Source organism: Aotus nancymaae, unplaced genomic scaffold (assembly GCF_030222135.1).
Source record: "Aotus nancymaae isolate 86718 unplaced genomic scaffold, 86718_ANA_hifiasm-v0.15.2.pri h1tg000036l, whole genome shotgun sequence".
Taxonomy (NCBI): Eukaryota; Metazoa; Chordata; class Mammalia; order Primates; family Aotidae; genus Aotus; species Aotus nancymaae.
This window is the reverse complement of record NW_026988450.1, coordinates 57,799,250-57,822,447: the sequence shown is the minus strand read 5'-3', so window position 1 is coordinate 57,822,447 and position 23,198 is coordinate 57,799,250. Positions and strand designations below refer to the sequence as shown.

The 23,198-nt window shown below is 38.8% G+C and overlaps 1 protein-coding gene across 1 annotated transcript in view; it reads left to right on the top strand.

Annotated features, from left to right (window-relative positions):
* Positions 1–633: 633 nt before the first annotated feature.
* TMEM74 (transmembrane protein 74) overlaps positions 634–23,198 on the top strand; it is a 67,611-nt gene continuing 45,046 nt past the window's right edge. The window contains exons 1-2 of the mRNA XM_012443319.3: positions 634–778; positions 2,845–3,091. The gene's annotated coding sequence lies outside the window, so the exon portion shown is untranslated. The remainder of the gene's footprint in view (positions 779–2,844; positions 3,092–23,198) is intronic.

Here is a 23,198-nt window from a genome sequence, read left to right as displayed (position 1 = left end):
AAATATCTTCTTTAAGAAAGGAAAAAAGAAGTGTTGACAATTAAATAATCAAGTGTACTTCTCCCTTAATGCGAAATGTAAGTAAAACTTCCCCCTGGGCTTTACCAGAAGCCTAGTTAGCACTTGAAGATTATAATTATACATAAGTGGAACCAAGAAGTTCCAAGAATTTATTAATGTAGTTATAGTACTTCTATTACACTAACCAGTAGGAGGCAATTCTTCCAAATGAGATTTTCAATGTAAAAATCCTTTTCAGAATCACTGCCAGTTCTATCATATTGATCTCCTAATACCATGATGTCAACTAAGACTATGTTTGGTTCAGAAAATCTGTGCACATATTAGCATCAAGGCTTGTATGTATTAACATATCCCAGGCCAGCCTTGTCAGAAAGCTTGCTATCAAGGTGGAACACATTTTTGTTATAAGAATTAACTACTTCAAAAGGTGATACTTAGAAGCTTTCAATACAAATGCCCCAAAATGATACAGACAATCTTGTCTCTATCCAAATTACTTTGTAGGAAGGCGGATTAAGAAAAGCAGCTAAAATCTTATTTCTAAAAGTTAGGTCTTTTGTATTCATAAGAGGTAATTGAGCACCAAGGAACTAGTCAGAAAGAAAAAAAAATCAACAGGAAAAAAGGAATGTTCAACTACTCACGTCATTTTTTTTTTTTGTCTTGTTTATGCTTCAATGCCCAGAAGAAAGGGGCTCAGATCACAAAAAGCTGGACGCCATGCTGGTGGAAAGAGAACTGAATCTCAAGATAAGTGAGCTGCTTAGAAAAGCATATAATCTTGAAATGTTTGTCTCCTGACATAGTCAAATTATAACCCAGGTTACCAAGAAACACTACATCGTTTATACTCTGTTAGTTTTTTAATAACACCAAGTAATGAATGTGAAATCAGAAGACTGGAGGTAAAGTTAATATTCCTGATTTTCTTTTAAGAAAAAATATATGGGAACCAAGTGTAGGTTTTATATGTCAGATTCCAGAAAAGAAATGGGCTACACATTGTTAGATTAGCAAATCATGATTGTCTTCTTTATTTAGACTTCCATAACAAAAATACCATACATTAGGTAGCTTATAAGCAACCACAATTTATTTCTCAGTTCTGGAAGCTGAGAAGTCCAAGAAGAAGGCACCAACAGATTCCTTGGCTGGTAAGGGTCACTTCTTTGTTCACAGAAGGCAATGTCAAGGGAGCCCTCTGAGAATCTCTTTTGCAAATGCAGTGATCCCATTCATGAAGGCAGAGCCCTGATGACTAATCAACTCCTAAAGGCTCCACTTCCAAATGCCCTAACATTAGGGATTAGGTTTCAACATATGAATTTTGGGAAGACACAAACATTCAGTCTCTAGCCACGATCCTAAAAGCAAACATAGTCATTTTTCTTTTACATTTGTTAACTAATCTAGCAGAATAAGAAAATACTGTGATACTCTTCGTCTTATTTTCAATATAGCTATTTATTTCTTATCCAGGCAGAAATAAATTATTCCACTCTTCAACCCATAGCAATATAGTTGTATAGTAGATTCTATAGAGGTTATATGTTATTTAACAAATCTAAATTTAACATATAGTTCTATAACTTGCTCTTAATATAATCAAATAATATTTCAGAACAATATTTTTACTTTGGTTTTCAGAGTAAGATATGTATGAAAAATCAAATTACTTAATTCTCAGTTGGTATTTTTCTTAGCATTTTCTCTAAATAATTTTGTTGATGTTCCCTCTGGAACATATGAGGGTTTTATTGGCCAGATTTCGCAGGTAAGGCATTCTTAGTATCTCTCTGTTTCTAACTCTATAGGATTGGGAAAGTATCTCAGTTTGCCCTAAAATTAAACTCCTCAACAATCACAGCTTGAGCTTTTCATTTAGCTAATTAGTACTTATTCTTCAATTGCATTGTCACCCATATGGGAAAAGGACAGCAGATTGCCTGTCTCCTGTCTCTTCCTTTTGATTTTCCCATTAAACAATTGATAAAAGAAAAAACTTTAGTTGTATTAAATTTAAAGGAATTTCACTGAGCAATGAACAGTTCATGCATTGGGCAGCCCCCAGAATCACAGCAGATTCACAGAGACTCCAGGGGTTCCTCATGGTCAGAAGAAATTTATAGACAGAAAAAGGTAAAGTGACATAGGAATCAGAAGTGAAATACAGAAACAATAAGATTGGTTACAACTTGGCATTTGCCTTATTTGAAGGCAGTTTGAACATTCAGCAGTCTGAGTGGCTGAAGTATGGCCGCTGGGATTGGCCAACACTCAGCTGTTGTTACAGGTGCATACCACTAGGTTAGGTTTTCAGTTTTGCTATTAAGCTAGGTTACAGTTCATCCACAAAGACTCAACTATAGAAGTAGGGAGTCCTTCTCAGACCATATTTAGTTTTCTTTAACACTGTAAAACATAATGGGTGTATTTTTTCTGGTTTCTTGTCACTATTCTGTATAACCAAGAGAAATCGTGAGGCAAGAAGGAGGAGTAAAGCAATTTCTTATGGAAAAAGCCTCAGTGTTCCTTCCCAGATATGTCTGGGCATGTGGGGCTCACATACACAAAACAACATGCAAGTTTAAAAAATCTCAAGGCAATAAAAGCTAGCAAGCAGATCCACTGCCTGAGTCACCGATGATCAATGCCCTATCTACGCATCCCTAGAAATGTGTATATAAATATGAATTAGAACAATAGTTAAGTATTTTCACCTCAAGATTCTCAGTAGTAAAAGTATCTCTTTTGAAATATTAAAACTGTTTTAGGTAGTTTTTAATTGTTATTTTTGTTACATTGTTAACAAATTCTTAGCTCTACAGGTGGGGTTATTTGACTACATAGCTACATGTATCTATCAGTTGATGTCCTGGCAGGAGAAAGAAGGCTCAAAACGATAGGATTTTGAAGAGAATGTAATAAAGAACTCTCTACAAAGGAGTTGGGAGAAGTAAGGAAACCAGCGAAGGCTGTAGAGAGGCACTCATGGACTACCAACAGGGGAAAGGGATGACCACCTCTAAGCCTAAAGGAGCAAGGAGAGAAAGTGCACCTGAGCTAGGTGAGTGTAAGAAGGGGCATGAACATCTTTCATGTAGGATGGGAACAGAAATACCCTGGCCTCTCTTCCTGCCCTCCAATTTCCTACCATCACCTGGGACAGAGAAAAGCAGAGGTTGAATGGGGCTGGAAGGTGGGGTTGGAGCACAAAACAAGAAGAAATGAACTTGCTAAATTACAAAAAAAATCACAAATGGACTATTATTCCACACTATAAAATTCCATTTTATTTCATTAGGCTTTTTTTTTTCAGTCCAATTCTAAGACCCAATGTTGGAGATTAAAATTATGTAAATTGTAAGCACTTAGAAGAAAGCACTAAATAAATGTCTGTTGAATGAATACATGAACTAGTGAATGAGAAATTTGGTTGAATTATCTCTATGGAATATCTTAAGCTCAGATTAATAAATGTCTTAGTTTTATTTTTATGATATAATAATTTTTATATTTCCAAAGTTATTCTTCAAACATTCGCTTTTTATTCCACTGACCCATTCTAATCCTAAAGCTAATCAATCTATTTTTCAAAATTCACTGAGATACATAAGCCTCATATTTTCTGCTCTCAAACCACTCTAAAATTTACATCAGCCAGGTGTGCCTTAGGAGAGGCTAAAGGAATCCAGTCCCCAGTCCTTGAACCCCAAAATAAGAGGATAAAATGGTATTAATGGTTCTGCCTAATTCCTAAATCAGTCATTATATATTATGTCTTCTCTATTTTTACTCCAACAAGGGACCAAATACTTTAAGTTAGAAAACAACCTTATGTCAAGGTGAAGACAGTATTTTCTTTGCTTGAAATATAGTTAAATATAAGGGTGAGAGAGAATTTTAATGCCGTGAGGATGAAAGTGGCCCTATTGAATAGATTCTAAGCTTCTTCTTAGGCTGTTCTGCAAAGAGAACATGATCATGCTAATAGTAATGCCCATTTAGTGAGTGCTCACTATGTCCCAGGGGACCTGAAGTGCTTTGAGTAAGTTCTTTCTGCCCTACTGTTTGAACCTTGCAGTTATTGACCATTTTAATGATAACAATATCAATAAAAATAATAGCCACCATTTATTAGGTATCTATTATACACAATCCTCATTTGTATTCACCAACTCAATTCTGCAAACAATTTTACAAAGTTGAAATGAGCTGATCAGATAACCTTGCTCAAAGCCTCACAGAGAGGGCAGTGGACACATCATGAGTAAGTGGCAGATGTAGCTGGAGCCCAGTTTTTCTGAGCAAAACCTTTGCTTTTAACTAATACAGTGACAACCCTCTTTTGACTCCCATTTGAATTAATATATTTTTGCCTGACATTGGAAAAACCCATGTCTCCTACTTGGATCTGCAGGGTGCTATTAAACTGCCTCTGAGAATAGAAAGCCGGAAATTTTATTTCTACCATGTGAGGTATAGGGGAGGAAAGTTTAGGTGACTTTATTAAGAGTGACTATGATGAGAAAAGAAAGATCAAAAACAAGTAGTGAAAAGAGTGAGCTTTTGAAGGAAAAATGGTGACAGTTGACTAAAGGAGAGTGCGTTGTCAGTCTAATCCATGTTCTCTTTCCACTCATACGTATTTTCCAAATGGAGCCAGAGACATTCAACTTGATCTATGGCTGCTCTTTGAATAGGCAGCTCTCCAAAACGACTCTCAGTGGTAGCCTTCACCAGAAAGCAGAGGCAGCAGCACTAACTCGTCCCGCTAATTCCTCCTAACCTTGGCTGCCACTTCCTGCTAACCACCATGACACTGGACCCTCACTTTCCGTATTAGTTTCTGATCTCCAGTCTGGTGGTCTACTAGGCTTTCCTTCTCTGCCTTAGTAGAGTGAGCCTCCCTCTTAATCTTTGGCTCCTGGCTCATCTTCAAATGCCATCATTGGCCACACCTTTGAGGGCAGAGACTCTCTTGATCAAGTCTTGATCCATTTCCAACCCACCCCCCAGTATACCTGCTAAGAGAAGAAGAGTTGAGCCTAAATTTTTTAAAAGGAAAGAATAATCTTTATAGAATTAGACAATTAAGTATGGTAATTTCCACCTACTCTTATCAAGTAGTTTAATATTTATTTTGTACATTTAGTACTATAATAAGTACTTCATTCCCTAAATTTCTATCTAGGGTTCCATCTTACATATATAAGGCAGAAAGACATTTATAGAGGACTCTGTGCTAAAAAAGCTTTTTTGAAATCAATTTCAATGCTGCATAATAATTGTTTTTTAATGTTTTTAATATAAGCAAAGTGAAGTGGGTCTTGAAACAAAATCTAATCTGTATACTCATTATTCAGAAAATAAAAAAAAGATGTAGGACTTGCAATACAGACGGGATAGTACAATGGTTAAAACATACAGGCTCTACAGTCAAATCTCTTAGGCTCTAATCTCAATTAATACCTATTAGCAGTACAAACATAGACAAATTTCTTAACCTTTCTCTGCCTCAGTTTTCTTAACTGTAAAATTGGAATTATTATGATAGCAACTGATACATAGGATGTTATGAGAAGTGAATGATAAAGTAGTAAAGCATGAGAAGTACTTAGAATAGGGCCTGGCATAGAAAGTGCTTGGCGACTATTACTATAGCTAGCAACAGCTCCATGATCAATTTTATCAGCAACTCACTATCTTCCTCCCTAAACAGCCTTGGCCTGGGATGTAGAAGTTCCTTCTGTCTCTGACAATATATTCTCTCACTAGAAATAAACTTCCTTGACCAAATGGCAATCAGTTAAATTCTGACTGTTGGCATCTCACACATATTAATATTTCTAAGCTCTAGTATAAATCCCCTCCCACACAACTCCCCCACCTCCTGCACAATATGTCACACAAAAGAAGGGGACAGTAAGAACAGAAATCTCATCACTGTTATTATTCCCCATGCGTGATTTAAAATGTACTACCATTTGTCTCGTATCTGCAATAACTCCCAAGAAACCTCATTCTGTCACCAGAGTTACAGCCTTCGAGGATTTGCCTGTGCCATTTGTCAAGCTTTGCAACCTTCACTTTATTCTTTTAGTGTTATAAAGAAAGGTCATCCCAAAGACTATACTGGTAACTTCTTTTCCCCTCTTCTGCACTCTTCTTTATGGTTCTCTTTCTGTTTAGGATAAGAGGCAAGAATCAGAGACAGGATTCATTCAAAACTCATTTCATGCCCCTCTCCGCCATTCAGTATCAGGAGAATTTAATATTTGAGTTTGCCTTTGGGGACAGACTCAATATCCTGACTCCATCACTCATTAGTTGGGTGCAAGGCAAATTCTTGGTATCTCTGATATCATGTAAATAAGTATTATTGTGAGATTAGATTAAATGACATGATGCATTTAATTTCATATAGTAACCTTTCAATAGTGGTATCGATTATTACTGTATTTCCCCAACTCTAATATCTGATATATTTTTCCATGTTTCCTCTCTGAAACCATATCAAGATCTTGATGCTTTATAATCAGTCTATCCCCCTTTCTCCTCCCTACCAAAAAAACATATTATTTTAATTATCTACTCTGAATCTTTATTTGCCACCTGATCAAAACACTTCTTGTTCAGTGATCTTCCGTTTTCCTTTCAAAACATTTACTTTCATTCCTCTGTTTAATTATCTGCAGCATCCCACAATACAAGCAATTACTATTCCACTTTTTCTAATGTATGAGGGTAAAGCTTAGATAATTCCTCTCACTTTCTATAAAGGCCATTTTTCTGAAACCCTAGAGCACTCTGGAGGTGAGTGCCTAGGGTCACTGGTGATACTGATATTGGGACCTATTGGAAACTGGCTGTGGTTACCTCAATGATGCACCTAGCACAGCTGCTGTCTCCTCAGTCACTGCAAGCCTGAGGGTTCAGAAGCTGAAAGGAATTACTGGTACCAGTGCAGAGGGGTAGAATCTAGACTCATCCTCTGGATTAGATGGCAAACACAGAATAGAATAATGCTCAAAGGTAAGGACTTTAGAATTAAGCCAAATATAAGGTCGGGTTCCAGTAACACTACTTTTTACCCTTGTGACCATGAACAAGTTATTTTAACTTTTCTGACTTTTGTTTTACAGATTTAAAAACATAAGAGTAAATAAAGTTGTATCTGCCATATATATGTGTGTATGCATATAAAATATTCATTCATCTCCTTCTTTACTGCCATGAGGCTTCCTCAAGCTGCTGTTATAACCTCCCTGGAATAATAAAATGCTTTTAACTGGTCATCCTGTTCTGCTTTGCATCTCCCTACTCCATCATCCACAAAGCTGTCAAAGTGTTCTTTAAATCATATAGATTCAATTCTGTCACTCCTGTATTCAAAACAACGTTTCATAGCTTTTAGGAAAAGAATTCCAACTTTTAACAAGTAGTTAGATCAGGCCCCTGTCTACTTCTCTCTCTTCATATCACATCACTCTTCTCCATTATGCATTTCAGCCACACTAGTCTTCTGGCAGTGCCTCAAGTACACATGCTTCTTCCCTACTCAAGGGCTTTTGCACATGCAAAGCCTGGAGGGATTCTCATCTGTTTATTTGCCTATTATCTCATTCTATTTCTTTAGGTCTCAGCAGTAGATCCTCAGAGAGACCATTCTGCACATTTCAGCTAAATTTCATTTCCCTTTTATATTCTCCCATAGCACTGTGAATTTTCCATTAGAGAGCTTATCCCTATTTGCATTTCTATATTTATGTTTATGATCTCAATGTAATATTCACCTTATAACTACTCCTTAAGCACAATTAACACAAGGAGGCAGGCCTGTTTTGTTTATTCCTTTACACCAGATGCCTAACTCTGTGTTGGACACGTGGTAGACACTTCATGAATATTGGTGGAATCATTGTTGAGAGGATATGACAAATATAGGAAGGAGGCTCTTTCTACTCTTGCCTTAGCATACTTTGCACCATCAGCAGCATCAGCAAGAATCTTCACAATAGCAGTAGTTATGGTTTATCAAATGGGCTGCTGTGTGTTGGGTCCTGGGCTAAACTTTTTCTCTTCTCGTCTCATTTAATTCTATCGTGATAACATACTTAGCAGATAAGGGAAAAAGAAGCATACCGAAGGTCATGCAGCTGTGGTTGAGCTCAAAATTTAATCCAGATCTATCTGATTTAAAAATCTATGACCATGACTTGGAACAGTGGCTCATGCCTATGATCCCAGCACTTTGGGAAAGCAAGGCGGGGGGATTGGCTGAGCCCAGGAGTTCGAGACCAGCTGAGGCAACATGGCAAAACCCCATCTCTACAAAAGTACAAAATTAGCCAGGTGTGGTGGTGCATGCCTGTAGTCCTAGTTACTCAGGAGGCTGAGCTGGGAGGACCACTTGAGCCCAGTAGATCAAGGCTGCAGTGAGCTGTGATTGTGCCACTCCACTTCATCCAGCCCGTGCAACAGAACAAGACCCTGTCAAAGAAAAAACCCTATGACCTTGCCTTATGAAGAGAGAATTGAGAAGATTGCAATTTATTAAGAGGAATGGATTGGTGCTTTTCTTAAAAAGAAAAAAAAAAACCTAAAAATTAATTTTCAAAATCTCCTTCAAAAGGTACATTCCAGTGCTTAAACTTTTCAAGTGACCAGGAAATCAGGCTTGAATGTAAACTGCCTTCTCCCAGTGTTAACTGGAAATGAATAATACATTGTCTGTGTCACAATAGAAGCATGTCTCTCTTCTTAAGTCTGTTTCAAAGATAAGAGGTAGAGAACTAGAAAGTAACATTCCTTAGATATCTGTGAACTTCTACAATGATTCTGGAAAAGTCATTTTCCCTGTCACTCCAAGTGGCTACCTCATCATCAAGTACCCTTTAAAACTAGTAAATAAAGACAATGAGTCTATCTTAGTTTATATATAAAAAAGAAGCACTGAAATATAATAGGATTTTGTGTATGACTTCCCACAGTAGAAGTATTATATCACCTTAAATGATCATAGGTAATATTTAACCTTCCTAGAATTGAATTAGAGACCACTGATTTCAATAGACTTGTTTAAAACAACTACAACACCAAAAAAAAGATGTTGACAAAACTTGTCATGCATGAATGTCATCACAGGGAGATATGGATTCTTAAAAATAATTCCAGGAGTTTGTATGGGTAATATATCTAGATCACATAAAATAAAATCTACCTTTTTCTGGCCTTTTATGTGTCATCTTAGTTACCCCAGGGTAATAAATAGCCAACTGTATCAGTATTACACTGACTTTGAATAACAAGGTTCTTGGTATCTAGAAATTTTCTTTACAACTCTTATTTGGCTTCCATGTGATTGTCTGCAAACACTATGAATAAATTTCTACTTTTATGCTTATGATATTGTATATCTCTGCTTCTATTCAATCCTATACCTATACCTCTAACAAGAAAGAATTCATTATTCTGATGTGACTATTACAACCTATTTCCCTAGCTTGGAGTACAGATATGGTCACTATATTAGTCTGCTTAAGCTGCCATAACAAAATATCATAGACTGGGTGGCTTAAATAGCATAAATGTATTTGTTCACAATTCTCCAAGCTAGAAGTCCAACATCAAGGTTCTGGCCAATTCAGTTTCTGGTAAGGAACCTTTTTCTGGCTTGCAGATGGCTACTTTTTTGTTGTATCCTCACTTGGTAGAGAAAGGGAGAGAGATATTAAGAAAAAGAGAGAGAGAGAAAAGAGAAGACTCTGGTGTCTAGTCTCTTCTTTAAAGGGCACTAATCCTATCAGATCAGGGTCCTACCCTTATGATCTCATTTAACCTTAATTACTTCCTTCGAGTGCCCATCTTTAAATACAGTGACACAGGAGGTTAAGGCTTCAACCCATGAAGTTGGGGGAGATACAAACTTTCATTCCATAACAGCTACATGTATTTTATTTTTAAATTAATTAATCCAGTATTCCTATAATCAGATAGGGCTTGTTGCAAAAAGGTCAGTTTTGCTTTCCAACACTAGGCGTAGAAAAATGAAAAATCATATGGTTTGTTAGTAGAGCCCAGCTTTCTGCCTATCTTGCTTCCATTTCTACCACAATGATGGAGTTGAAAACTGATTCTGCAGAGTCCTGTGCTTCAGTGACTATCTAAGTGGTCTCAGTTCTGAACAGATAGCAGTGACCTCTATGTTCTGGATCACAAGATGACAGTTCAACCAGTGGAACACTGAACTGAAAGCAGCTCTTGCCATCAACACTTGAGTCCAGGGATTGAGCCTAGGTTACTAGCTTAAATTTTCCACTCTTGAGTGTTGACTTTCCTTTCAGGACCTTGATTTCCTTTCCTGCTATTAAGGTAAGTGAGATCATCTCCATTTATCAGAGCAGTGCTTAAACTTTGAAGGAAAAGAGTCCTTGGCCCTTATGCACATTTGTTTATTTCTGTCCTAGCAATCAGAGCCACATCTCTAGAGTTATTATTCTCAAGCACATACTTTCCCAAGCCCATAATGTCCTGTAATACCATTTCCATGGGACAATAGGTGCCTAATACCTTTACACTTGCAAAACTGGAAAGGGTCATTAGAATAATTCTTCTGAGGAAGGAATTAGACAGACAAAGAAGTCCAGAAAATGCACCTTCAATCTTTACTCACCATCTTTATTTACATTTTCATCTATCAATCCTCAGAACAACCAAAAGAATCTTACTTAGAACCCAAAAAACTGAGTTAGGGATTTAGGAATTATAAATATTCATAATTTATTTTCTTCAGCCAATTAATGTTTCCTCTAATTTGTAAAGAAATGGAAATCATAGGAGAATGTAGGCAATGACACATTAATAAGTGTGGCAAATAGACGCAATAGACAGATTTAGTATAACCTACTTGGACAAGAGGATGAGGACATCAGGATAATGCCCCCTAGAAATGTCCTCAGATGACTGTGACACAGAAGGACTTGTGTGCATAGTCAGACTCCCTAGGAGCACAGGCAAATATGCTACACATAAACTATTATGCATGGCTGTGTATATTCAGGAATATGGATGAGTTGAAGGTGCTCTGAATAGCCAGCATATCAAGAAGGAATTTGCCAAGGGTAGGAACATGGGCCTTTTATTTTGAATACACTAAAATTAGAATTACACTTATCTCCTGGCTCCCAAAGAGGAAGCTCTGGTTTTCAGAGCAGGAAGTAGTTTCTAACTAGTAGTATTATAAGTATATTTACAAAATTGAGATTAAGATCCTGTCTTATATTTTCTACAATAATCAAAGACCTTAGAGATACTCTGTGATGGGCCTCAGTAGTATTACTTTGTATTAACACAATGGTCTTGTTTTAAATTTGCACCCAAGCACTCTTGTCCATGTTTCTTTAGCTAAGGAGACTGGTTAGATAAAATATTATGAAGAAACTAGCCTCATGTGGTTAGTAATAAGAATGCAGTTAAGCCCTCCAGATTCCCACTTTGTATTAGTCCATTCTTGTACAACTATAAAAAAAAAAACAACAACCAACCAACAACCTGAGACTAGGTAATTTATAAAGAAAAGAGGTCTAATTGGCTCACAGTGCCACAGGCTGTGCAGAAAGAATGGGAGCATTTCTTTGGTTTCTAAGGAAACCTTAGGAAACTTACAATTATGGTGAAAGGCAAAAGGAGATCTGACACTTCACATGGCCAAAAGCAGGAAGAAAAGAGAGAGGAGAGGTGCTACACACCTGAAAAAACAAACAAACAAACCAAAAAAAAATGATCTCATGAGAACTCACTGTTACCATAACAGCACCAAAGAGGATGGTGTTAAACCATGAGAAACCACCCCCATGATCCAATCACCTTCCACCAGGTTCCACCTACAGCATTGGAGATTACATTTCAACATGAGATTTGGGTCAAGACACAGATCCAAACCATATCATTCTGCACCTAGCCCCTCCCAAATCACATGTCCTTCTTACATTTCAAAATACAATCATGCCTTTCCAAAAATCTCCCAAATACTTAACTCGTTCCAGCATTAAAAGTCCACAGTCCAAAGTCTCATCTGAGACAAAGCAAGTCTGTTCCACCTATGAACCTATAAATTCAAAAACAGTTACTCCCAAAATGCAATGGGGGTACAGGCATTGAGTAAATATTCTCATTCCAAAGGGGAGAAATCAGCCAAACTAAAGGGGCTATAGGCACCATACAAGTCTGAAACCCAGTAAGGCAGTCATTAAACCTTAAAGCTCCAAATTAATCTCTGTTGACACTATGTCCCACATCTATGGCATGCTGGTACAAGGGGTGGGTTCTCAAAGCTTGGGCAGCTCTGCCCCTGTGACTTTGCAGGGTTCAGCCTCCGCAACTGCTCTCATGGGCTGGTGTTGAGAGCCTAAAGCTCTTCTAGGTTCAGGGTGCAAGCTGCCAGTGGATCTACTATTCTGGGGTCTGGAGGATGGTGACCCACTTCTCTCAGCTCCACTAGGCAATGTCCCTGTGGGGACTTCATATAGTGGCTTCAACCCCACATTTTCCCTCACTGCCCTAGTAGAGGTCTCCATGAGGGCTCCAACCCTGCAGCAGACTTCTGCCTGGACATCCAGGCATTTCCATACATCCTCTGAAATCTAGGCAGAGGCTTCCAAGCCTCAACTCTTGCCCTTAACACTATGTGGAAGCCACCAAGACTTACGGCTTGCACCCTGTGAAGAAGTGCCCTGAGCTGTACATGGGTCTGTTTGAGCTACAGCTGGAGCTGGAGCAGCTGGGATGCAGGGAGCAGTGTCCCAAAACTGTGTGGGTCAGTAGGGCCCTGGGCCTGGCCCACAAAACTATTCTTCTTTCCAAGGCCTCTGGGCCTGTGATGGGAGGGGCTGCCACAAAGATCTTTGAAATACTTTGGAGGCCTTTTCCCCATTGTCTTGGCTATCAGCATTTGCCCTACTTTTAGTTGCATGGATTTTTGCAGCTGGTTAGAAGTTCTCCCCTGAAAATGGGGCTTTCGTTTCTACCACGTGGCCAGGCTGCAAATCTTCCAAACTTTTACACTCTGCTTTCCTTTTAAATATAAGTTCCAGGTTTAGGTCATTTATTTGCTCATGCATATGAGTATAGATTGCTAGAAGCAGGCAGGCTGCATCTTGGACACTTTGTCACTTAGAAATGTCTTCTGCCAGATACCCTAAATCACCACCCTCAAGTTCAGAGATCCACAGATCCCTAGAACAGGGCACAACATAGCCATTCTCTTTGCTTTTGCATAACAAAAGTGACCTTTGCTCCAGTTCCCAGTAAGTTCTTCATCTCTGAGACCTCCTCATCCTGGACTTCATTGTCCTTATGACTATCAACATTTTTGTCACAACCATTTAACAAGTCTCTAGGACGTTCCAAAGTTTCCCTCATCTTCCTGTCTTCTTCTGAGCCCTCCATACTCTTCTAACCTCTGCCTGTTGCCCAGTTTCAAAGTTGCTTCCATGTTTTCAGCTATCGTTATAGCAATGCCCCACTCCTCAGTACCAATTTTCTAAATTATTTCATTCTCGCAGTATTATAAAGAAATACCTGGAGGAAGATCCAAGATGGCTGGTTAGAAGCAGCTCAGGATTGCAGCTCCCAGTGAAAGCACAGAGGGTGAGTGGACGCTGCATTTCCAGATGGATTTTTATTGCCCACAGACCAGGAGATTCCCAGGAGGAGCAGCCCCATGTGTCACCAGCGCAGCTGTTTTGGCTGGAGGGACTGTTTTGCCAGTGCCCTGGTGCAGCGGTTCCCAAAGCAGAGTAAACGGGACTGGGTCCCCTTCTAGCCAGCGAGGGTAAATCCAGGAAGGCAGAGTCACCCATTCATCTGATTAAAAAAAAGCGGACTGAAACAGCTAGCCAGGACAGGAGATTCCCGGGCAAAAAACCGCCACGAATCTCAGCACCACTGTCTCAGCCGGCGCAGTGGGTCGCCGCATGGGAAATTGCACAGATCCTGGCGCCTTTTCAATAGGCAATGGGAACACCTGGGAGAGAGTCTACCATTCAAGTGAAAAAAAAAAGGCTCTGAGGCAGGGAGCCAGGTGATCAGGCTCAGCTGGTCCCACCACCCCCCCAAAAAAAAACCAGCAATTGGAAACGCTCTGGGTTGAGAGTTACACAGCAAGCACAGCTGAACCCGGGACAGTCCAGCTCTGTGGAGGAGGGGTGTCCACCATTACTGAGGCACTCCACCACTACGGAGGTAGTCCGTCATTGCTGAGGCAGCCTGCCATTGCCGAGGCAACCCGCCATTACAGAGAGAGTCCACCATTACAGAGATGGGCCACCATTGCCGAGGCAGTTCTAACTACACCCATATAAACAGGACTGCAGGGAAGTTCACATGGCAGCTGGGCAGAGTCCACAGCAGCTCAGCAAAGCCTCTGCAGGCAGACAGTGACTAGGCTGCCTCCTTGCTGGGCAGGGCAGCCCTGAAAAACAAAAGGCAGCAGCACAATGGAAACTCATAAATAAAGACCTAACTCCCCGGGACAGAACATCTGGGGAAAAAAAGGGGGGGATTATGAGTTCTGCTGCAGCAGACTTAAACGTATCTGCCCAGCAGCTCTGAATGAACAACAGAGCTCACAGCTCAGCACTTGAGCTCCTATAAAGGACAGACTGTCTCCTCAAGCAGCTCCCTGACCCCCAAATATCCAAAGAGTCACCTCATAAAGGAGAGCTCAGACTGACATTTGGCGGATATCCTTCTGGGACAAAGCAGCAGAAGAAACTGGTAGGAACCCTTACTGTTCTGCAGTGGTTGCAGGTGATCCCCAGGCAAGCAGGGCCTGGTGGACGTCAGCAGTCCTACAGCAGAGGGGCCAAACTGTTAGAAGGAAAACTAAGAAACAGAAATAACTTCAACATCAACAAGCAGGATGTCCACTCAGAGACCCAATCAGAAAGTCAACAACTACAAAGATGACAGGTGGATAAATCCACAAAGATGGGAAGAAACCAGCACAAAAAGGATAAAAACACCTGAAACCAGAACACCTCTCCTCCTACAAGGGATCACAACTCCTCACCAGCAAGGGAACAAGGCTGGATGGAGAATGAGTGTGATGAAATGACAGAATCAGGCTTCAGAAGGTGGGTAATAAGAAACTTCCGTGAGCTAAAAGAACGTGTTCTAACCCAATGCAAAGAAACTAAGAACCTTGAAAAAAGATTTGATGAAATGCTAACAAGAATGGACAACTTAGAGAAGAATATAAGTGAATCGAAAAACACAACACGAGAACTTCGCAAAGCATGCACAAGTTTCAACAGCCGAATTGACCAAGCAGAAGAAAGGATATCAGAGGTCGAAGATCAACTCAATGAAATAAAACGAGAAGGCAAGATTAGAGAAAACAGGGTAAAAAGGAATGAACAAAGTCAACAAGAAATATGGGACTATGTGAAAAGACCTAATCTACGTTTGATTGGTGTACCTGAATGTGATGAAGAGAACGAATCCAGGCTGGAAAATACTCTTCAGGATATTATCCAGGAAAATTTCCCCAACCTATCAAGGCAGGCCAATATTCAAGTCCAGGAAATACAGAGAACACCACAAAGATATTCCTCAAGAAGAGCAACCCCAAGGCACATAATCATCAGATTCACCAGGGTTGAAATGAAGGAGAAAATGCTAAGGGCAGCCAGAGAGAAAGGCCGGGTTACCCACAAAGGGAAGTCCATCAGACTCACAGCAGATCTCTCAGCAGAAACCCTACAAGCCAGAAGAGAGTGGGGGCCAATATTCAACATCCTTAAAGAAAAGAACTTTCAACCCAGAATTTCATATCCAGCCAAACTAAGCTTCATAAGTGAAGGAAAAATAAAATCCTTTAAGAACAAGCAAGTACTCAGAGATTTCATCCCCACCAGGCCTGCTTTACAAGAGCTCCTGAAAGAGGCACTACACATAGAAAGGAATAAACAGTACCAGCCACTCCAAAAACATACCAAATGGTAAAGAGCATCAACACAATGAAGAATCTGCATCAATCAATGGGCAAAACAGCCAGCTAGCATCAAAATGGCAGTATCAAATTCACACATAACAATATTAACCCTAAATGTAAATGGACTAAATGCACCAATCAAAAGACACAGACTGGCAAATTGGATAAAAAGCCAAAAGCCATTGGTGTGCTATATCCAGAAACCCATCTCACATGCAAGGATACACAAAGGCTTAAAATAAAGGGATGGAGGAAGATTTACCAAGCAAATAGAGAGCAAAGAAAAAAAAAAAAAAGCAGCAGTTGCAATTCTCATCTCTGATAAAATAGACTTTAAAGCAACAAAGATCAAAAGAGACAAAGAAGGACATTACATAATGGTAAAAGGATCAATGCAACAAGAAGAGCTAATGATCCTAAATATGTACGCACCCAATACAGGAGCACCCAAATACATAAGGCAAGTTCTTAATGACTTATAAAAGACTTAGACTCCCACACAATAATAGTGGGAGACTTTAACACCCCATTGTCAAAATTAGACAGATCAACCAGACAGAAAATTAACAAGGATATCCAGGACTTGAACTCAGACCCGGATCAAGCAAACCTAATAGACATTTACAGAACTCTTCACCCCAAATAACAGAATATACGTTATTCTCAGCACCACATCACACCTACTCTAAAATTGGCCACATAATTGGAAGTAAATCACTCCTCAGTAAAAAGAATGGAAATCATAACAAACAGTCTCTCAGACCACAGTGCAATCAAGTTAGAACTCAGAATTCAGAAACTAACTCAGAACCGCACAGCTTCATGGAAACTGAACAACTGCCTCTTGAATGTTGACTAGATAAACAATGAAATGAAGGCAAAAATAAAGATGTTTTTGAAACCAACGAGAATGAAGACACAACATACCAGACTCTCTGGGACACATTTAAAGCAGTCTCTAGAGAAAAATATATAGCAATAAGTGCCCACATGAGAAGAAAGGAGAGATCTAAAATTGACACCCTATCATCAAAATTGAAAGAGCTAGAGGAGCAAGATCAAAAAAACTCAAAACCTAGCAGAAGACAAGAAATAACTAAGACCAGAGCAGAACTGAAGGAGATAGAGACACAAAAAACTCTTCAAAAAATCAAAAAATCCAGGAGCTGGTTTTTCAAAAAGATCAACAAAATAGACCACTAGCCAGATTAATAAAAAAGAAAAGAGAGAATAACGAAATAGATGCAATAAAAAACAATAAAGGGGATATCACCACAGATTCCACAGAAATACAAACCATCATCAGAGATTATTACAAACAACTCTATGCACATAAACTAGGAAACCTGGAAGAAATGGATAAATTCCTGGACACTTGCCTCCTCCCAAGCCTAAACCAGGAAGAAGTCAAAACCCTGAATAGACCAATAACAAGATCTGAAGTTGAGGCAGCAATTAAGAGCCTACCACCCCAAAAAAGCCCAGGTCCAGATGGGTTCACAGCCGAATTCTACCAGACATACAAAGAGGAATTGGTACCATTCCTTCTGAAACTATTCCAAATAATCCAAAGAGAGAGAATCCTTCCCAACTCATTTTATGAGACCAACATCATCCAGATACTAAAACCCGTCAGAGAATGAACAAGAAAAGAAAACTCAGGCCAACGTCCTTGATGAACATAGATGCAAAAATCTTCAATAAAATACTGGCAAGCTGATTGCAACAGCACATCAAAAAGCTTATCCACCATGATCAAGTAGGATTCATCCCAGGGATGCAAGGCTGGTTCAACATACGCAAGTCTATAAACGTAATTCACAACATAAACAGAACCAAAGACAAAAACCACATGATTATCTCAACTGATGCAGAGAAGGCCTTTGACAAAATTCAACAGCTCTTTATGCTAAAAATCCTCAATAAACTAGGTATTGACGGAACGTATCTCAAAATAATAAAAGCTATTTACGACAAACCAACAGCCAATATCATACTGAATGGGCAAAAACTGGAAGCATTCCCTTTGAAATCTGGCACTAGACAAGGATGCCCTCTCTCACCACTTCTATTCAATATACTACTGGAAGTTCTAGCCAGAGCAATCAGGCAAGAAAAAGAAATAAAGGGTATTCAAAGAGGAAAGGAGGAAGTCAAATTGTCTCTATTTGCAGATGACATGATTGTATATCTAGAGGACCCCATTGTCTCAGCACAAAATCTCCTGAAACAAACAACTTCAGCAAAGTCTCAGGTTACAAAATCAATGTGCAAAAATAACATGCATTCCTATACACCAATAAAGTGTATAGGAGACTTAAAGAGAGCCAAATCAAGAACGAACTGCCATTCACAATTGCTACAAAGAGAATAAAATACCTAGGAATACAACTAACAAGGAACATAAAGGACCTCTTCAAGGAGAACTACAAACCACTGCTCAACAAAATAAGAGAGGACACAAACAGATGGAGAAACATTCTATGTTCATGGTTAGGAAGAATCAATATCGTGAAAATGGTCATACTGCCCAAAGTAATTTACAGATTCAATGCTATCCCCATCAAGCTACCAATGATCTTCTTCACAGAATTGCAAAAAAACACCTTAAACTTCATATGGAACCAAAAGAGAGCTCGCATAGCCAAGTCAATTCTAAGCAAAAGGAACAAAGCGGGAGGCATCACACTACCGGACTTCATACTGCAAGGCTACGGTAATCAAAACAGCATGGGACTGGTACCAAAACAGAGATATAGACCAATGGAACAGAACAGAGGCCTCGGAGGCAACACAACACATCTACAACCATCCGATCTTTGACAGAAACAAGCAATGGGGAAATGATTCCCTGTTTAATAAATGGTGTTGGGAAAACTGGCTAGCCATGTGCAGAAAGCAGAAACTGGACCCCTTCCTGACACCTTACACTAAAACAGATGCTGGAGAGGATGTGGAGAAACAGGAACACTTTTACACTGTTGGTGGGAGTGTAAATTAGTTCAACCATTGTGGAAGACAGTGTGGCGATTCCTCAAGGACCTAGACATAGAAATTCCATTTGACCCAGCAATCCCATTACTGGGTATATATCCAAAGGATTATAAATTGTTCTACTATAAGGACACATGCACACGAATGTTCATTGCAGCACAGTTTACAATAGCAAAGACCTGGAACCAACCCAAATGCCCATCGATGATAGACTGGACAGGGAAAATGTGGCATATATACACCATGGAATATTATGTAGCCATCAAAAACGATGAGTTTGCGTCCTTTGTAGGGACATGGATGAACCTGGAAACCATCATTCTCAGCAAACTGACACAAGAACACAAAATCAAACACCACATGTTCTCACTCATAGGCGGGTGTTGAACAAGGAGAACACATGGACAGAGGGAGGGGAGCACTACACACTGGGGTCTGTTGGAGGGAAATAGGGGAGGGACAGCGGGGGGTGGGGAGTTGGGAAGAGATAGCATGGGGAGAAATGCCAGATGTAGGTGAAGGGGAGGAAGGTGGCAAATCACACTGCCACATGTGTACCTATGCAACAATCTTGCATGTTCTTCACATATACCCCAAAACCTAAAATGCAATTTAAAAAAACAAAAAAGAAATACCTGAGCTGGGTAATTTATTTAGAAAAGAAATTTAACTTGCTCACAGTTCTGCAGGCTGTTCAGAGCATGGCAGTATCTCCTTGGCTTCAGGGGAGGCCTTGGGAAATGTAAAATCATTGCAGAAGTGCAAAAGTGTTGCTGGAACGTCACATGGCCAAGAGCAGGAGGTAGAGAGAGAGGGGGAGGTGCTACACACTTTTAAAAAACCAGATCTTGTGAGAACTTACTGTTGCCATGACAGCACCAAGGGGGATGGTGCTAAGCCATGAGAAACTGCTCCCATGATCCAGTCGGTTCCCACCAATCCTCACTAACATTGAGGATGACATTTCAGCATGAGATCTGGATGGGATTTGGACACAGATCCAAAATATATCATCCTTCATTTTGGCTGGCCTTTATAAAGGGCTGTCAAAGACTACTGTCAGCCTTTTCTGGGATTGCCTTAGCTGAAAAGAATTGCTTCACCCAAGATGATATGTTTCCTAAAAGGATCCACACTTAATGATTGATAGACACAGGAATATAAAGGCCCATCTACTTAGGCCCCAAATGGAACATCCCTGATGAGCTATTTTAGCTCCAATCTTCCCATGGAACTGGTTTAGGCTGTCATCCAGCCTATATCACAGTGTGACCTCTCCCTTTGCCCATTCTTGATACCTCCCTATTTCTCCCAATGAAGCTGATTATGGCAGATGTGGTAGCTGACTCTCAATATCCATTATATGCATTGTACTTAGTAATATAATTTCTAATTTATTTGGGAATATTTCAGTTCAGTTAAAGTAACTTATTTATCAAACTTCCTCATAAGTTGATACAGCCAAGGAAATATTTTGGTTAAAGAAATGTAAGAAAATTGTTTTTAAAAGATGAGATTTACCTTTTTTCACCCTTTCTTCTCAATATTGTTAGGAATTAAGACATGAAGGATGGAGATTAAGCAACTCTCTTGGTCCATGAAGCAACATGATAGGTATGACAGAGAAGCAAAATAAGAGCCTAGGAGCCTGATACTTGTGAAACCACAGTACTAGCCCAACCTGTCTACCTTTTATATGATTATTTTTATATATATAGAAGTAAACGTTCATTATGTAGTGTCTTTTGGGGGAGTTTTGTTTTTATTTATAGTTAAATTGTAATTAAAATAATATGCAAGAGATTCCGAGAAAAATAATCAACAAAGGATACAAATAAAGACAATTCTCAAAATAAAACTAAACAATAATTCCCAGAATAAACAAAACCTGTTTATCTGACATAGAGAGCAACCTGTTCAGATCAGAGTATGAAAGCTGTTTCCAGGGAAAACACTTCGAATTAATAACTCATCTGTTATGTTTGACTGTCAAGAAAATTATACTGAGAGGCATTCAAAGAACTATTAGAAAACATAAAAAGTACTTAGATTTTCAAAGAAAACTAAATGAATAGCAAACAAACAACATGAGGGCTTCTGTAAGTACAGAGGAAATAAACAACAATTTTTTAAAATCATAGTGTTTTTCCTGGTTCAGTATGAATAATATTTATGTAGTCAAAACAGTGAAAATACTGAGTAATCTTTTAACTAAAATTATATACTGAGAGGATGTGAGGGATCAGAAAGGAGAAGAGGAATTGTGAGTTAAATCCTTACATGCCATGTGAAAAGAAAAAATAGTTGACAAATTAAATTTGGCTGACTTTATTTGAGTCAAGAACAATTCATAGATTCATCAGCACTCAAGGACCAGAAGAGGTTCAGAGAGCACTACTTAGCAGCATGAGCAGGAAAACATGAAACAAAGTAGAGGGATCACTTGATTGGCTACAGCTAGGTGTCTGCATGTATTTGGGCATGCTGTGGTGAGGCATTTGTCTTACATAGTACGGTCTGATGGGAGGTTCCTAGTTGTAAAACCAGTTGACCTATTGTATGTGATTGGCTGAATCTCGTGGTTTTTTTTTTTTTTTTTGAGACAGAGTTTTGCTCTTATTGCCCAGGTTGGAGTGCAATGGTGTGATCTCAGCTCACTGCAACCTCTGCCTCCCAGGTTCAAGTGATTCTCCTGCCTCAGCCTCCTGAGTAGCTGGGAATACAGGCATGCACTACCACTCCTGGCTAATTTTGTATTTTTAGTAGAGATGAGATTTCTCCATGTTGGTCAGGCTGGTCTCGAACTCCCAACCTCAGGTGATCTGCCCAGATTGGCCTCCCAAAGTTCTGGGATTAGAGGCGTGAGTCACTGTGCAAGGTCGTTGTTTTATTTTTTTAAGTCAGTTACAAGAAATATTTCCAAGTTAATTTCTGGTGTGCTTACATACAAATTCTGGGTACAGAAACTCCAGGTTAATGGCCACCGCCACCTGCTTATTTTGCCTTGACAACCATAATAGAAAATATTTATTAATGAGGAAAGAAAATACAGTATATGCACACTGTTTAAAATCATGGAGAAAAATACCTAGAAAACAAGCTGAATGGGTTAAAAACACTTGTCTCTAAGGATCAGGACAAAAGGATCAAGTAAATATAATTTTTATGCAATTTTAATACTATTTACATTTAATTTCTTTCAAGTTTTTTTGTTTGTAATACTTTTGAATAAAAAAAATTTTATTAAAAAATCAGGGAACAAAATTGAAAAGGCTTCATAGAGAAGGCCCAAGGAAATGTAAAAAATGGATAGCAAAAAAAAAAAAAAAAAAACTGAAGCAAAAGCCTGAACAACTAAGAGTACTTTAAATATTTTTGCAATGTCATTGCTTATAACATGATATGTATAAAATCTTAGCTATGACAATTATAATTATTGCCCATATTCTAAAATTTCCCCAGAGAACATGAGTTTTCTGCCAATTCACATAAGCTGAATATCCTAAACTTTCATTTTCAGAATTAATATTCTTCCCAGAAGGAAAGATCTGTGCAACATTCATCCCTAGACTTTGCCATATTGTGAGCTGCTTGAAACTTAGAAAGACATTTAAAATCCAGATTGCCAAGGAAAGGATTTTTCATTGTCTGTTGATTACCACAAACTTCATATTAAGCTGCTATACCATAAAAAAAAAAAGCTTCAGCCATTTTTAAGACAACTTAAAAGACTTTGTAGGGCTTAAAAATATTCCATTAGAATACTTTTTATAATTTTTTTCTCTTTCTTTCTGACCATATGTGACCTATGTTAAAATATCTATTTCCAAATTATACCTTATTAATTATCTTGAGGAGTCCTTGTATGATGCTTATGTAATCGCTGCTTGACGGATAAGCTAACATTTTTACTAATTTTTGTCTAACATGTTACCTGCTTTATTATGTAAGATTTTTTCTATTTTTTTCTCTTGTTTATCCATCACACATAGCTCAACCATAACTGATATTACCAGCCATGCAAAGGTTTAAAGGTAAGATGTGGATGTTAGTTGATTATTCAGTAACCAAACATTATTCAAATTTGTTTTCTAAATCAAGAACTTCTGTGCCAAAAACTATTTTAAATATTTTAAATGATGTAGTTATGACCACTATTCTCTTTGTGATCACTATTCTCTTT